This window comes from Cajanus cajan, chromosome 11, assembly GCF_000230855.2.
Source record: "Cajanus cajan strain Asha chromosome 11, NIPB_CcT2T_4, whole genome shotgun sequence".
NCBI classification, from domain to species: domain Eukaryota; kingdom Viridiplantae; phylum Streptophyta; class Magnoliopsida; order Fabales; family Fabaceae; genus Cajanus; species Cajanus cajan.
Genome location: NC_138527.1, coordinates 20,894,135 through 20,897,100, shown reverse-complemented (window position 1 = coordinate 20,897,100; position 2,966 = coordinate 20,894,135).

The following is a 2,966-nucleotide window of genomic DNA, read 5'->3' as shown; positions in this document are numbered from 1 at the left end:
ATTACTGATGGAATATTTCCGACAAATTTATATTTGTCGAAAATGTAAGAATTTTTTACGAAAATTGACAATCATATATTAAAAAAGATCATCAATAAAATTTTAAATATATATATATATATATATATATTCTAATATATATGTATATATGTATATATATATATATATATATATAGAGAGAGAGAGAGGAGGAGGAGGAAGAGGAGGAATCAAATGACTCAAAGTAACTCTTAGTAAAGTTTCTTCGCTCAATAACTCATGGTATACATTAAATTTCATCAATCCAATTATTAAACTAAAAGTTATTAAATTTTACTAATAATTAATATAGAAAAAATTGATTAGCTTTGGAATAAATTATTTGCAAACAATATAGTTGAAAAATTAGTTATTTTAAATTATTTAACTAGAATCTTATTGACAATTTACTATATAATCTTGATATTTTTGTATAACTAATATCTTATTTTAAATTTGATATGAAAATATTATGATATAATTAGATAAAATTTTAATTTAGTATTTAATTAATGGTTGAAAATTAGAAAATAAAACAAGGATAAATACATTTTTTGAATTTTATATCTTAGATTTAAGATGAATAAATATATTAAGTTAATTAATAATTTATTTAAAATGTTAAAATGTAATTTATAAAAATAATATTTTAAAAGAGAAGGGTTGTAATAATACCGGTGTAACTTTTACTAAATATTACACCACTCAATAACTTTATATTAAATGTGAATTTTGTAAATTCAACCGTTAGATTGAAATTTTTTTACTCTTAGATAATATATACAAAAATTTTATATTAATTCAAGATGATTTGATACTTCATTCTTGTAAAATAAAATTGATGTAATATATACATTTCAAAATATACTAAAATATGAATACTTTGATTACTTTCAAGTTGTTGTTCAATTTTAACAAAATTTTATATAAACATATAAAGTGATATGAACTTTCAATCTAACGGTTAGATTTATAAAATTCACATTTAATATAAATTTATTGAGCGGTGTAATACTTAGTAAAAGTTACACCGATGTTATTATAACCATTCTCATTTTGAAATATATAAATTATTATTTAAAATTTAAAATTTTTAATAAATAATTTAAATTGTATCATAATATTAATTTTAAATATAAATAAGTAGATTGTTAATTATAAAAGTAAGTATATATATAAATAAAAATTAATTAAATATAATAATTATTATTATTGGTAATATAATTATTATATATTATTATATTTTTATAACGGTCTGGACACACCGGAATGAGAGAAATCCAAAGTTAGTATAAGTATGAGATTATATAGTTGAGGAAGACTTAAATGAATTAATTTGTACTACATATACTAACAACATGCATCTACTTTTCGGTAGCTTATCTCATCAGAATTCCATAGTTAAGCGTGTTTGACTTGGAGTAATATAGGGATGAGTGACCTTTTGAGAAGTTTCCCAGAAATTGTGCAAGTAAGAACAAAACATGCTGAAAAGTGAAGTGACGTGAAATAGAATCCTTGAGAGACCAAATATGAGGGCTATTACATTAATAAATTTATTAAAATTAAACAAAAATTTTGCGACGGATTTATCTGTCAAAATCATATATAGATTTTCAAACAATTACCGATGGATATATCCGTCAAAATATTTTGAGGATTAAATTGTTTCCGACGAATTTTTTTTTCGACACCCCTTTTTCCGACAAATTTGCATCCGTTGGAAATAGAGAATTTTTTAAAGATGTTCCTTTTTACCGACAGATTATGTCCGTAAAAAAATTTCATTTTTCTTGTAGTGAACACACATCCCTTATGGGATGGTGTTTACAAAGTCATTAAGGTTGTTGACGTCAACACTACTGACTATGAGAAAGGAAAAGAGGTGATAAAGATCAACCTCACCACCATATGACACATGGGGATTGTTCATCTTCTTCCTGGTATGAAGAGGAAGATTGGTGAAATGAATGCTAAAAAGGTCTTGAACCACACCCAAAATGACCCGCAATAGGGCAACATTCTTTATGTTGCTTATAGATGGCCCGACAAGTCCAAACTCAAGCCCAAACATTTATCTCTCCATCACAACAGGGAAAAAAAAGCCACTCCTTCTCACCAAACACCAATCTCCAAGTTTAAAACCTATAAATATGCATTTTCTAGCCCTGTTGTCTAGCTTTGTTCTTTGTTGACTAATAATGGAAGCATATGCCAAACATCCAAAAACTTTGAAATTTAAAAATGTGGGTAGATTATTATGTAGCATCTTAAAAAGGGATTTGTTAGCAAGGACAACAGTAGGTAGACGATTAATGATAAAATTAGCATGGGAAACAACATAACACCATAATACCTTATGTGAATGAAAGTCAAATAAATGAGCTCGTAACTTCTAAAAGGTGTCTATGTTTCCTTTCCACTTTGGAATTTTGTTGAGGGGTCTCATACAAGATGTTTGATCAACTATTCCATGAGTATCATAAAAATTTTGAATGTTAAATTCTTGTCTATTATCTATGCTAATAACTTTAATCTTGTAATCATATTGAGTAGAAACATATTGTACAAATTTCATTACATTGGGTCTAGTGTCAGCTTTTGATTTGATAAGATACAGATAGGTATGCCTGCTATAATCATCCACAATGGTAATTGATAACCTTTAAAAAAGAGAACATTAATGGGATCCCAAATGCCCATATAGATTAAATCAAAAGGTGTATTTGTTTTAGTGTGACTGTCATGAAAAGGAAGCCTAGTTTGCTTTGCGATATGACAATAATCACAAACCAAATATTTTTTCACTTTGATGTAAGGAAAAGTATTACAAAAATTATTAAGAACAATGGAAGGGCGTCGAAACTTAAAGTATCATACATCAAAGGTGTTGGTAATAGAAGAATGTGATGAATAAAAACTATCATAAAAAAAAAAGGTACACTATT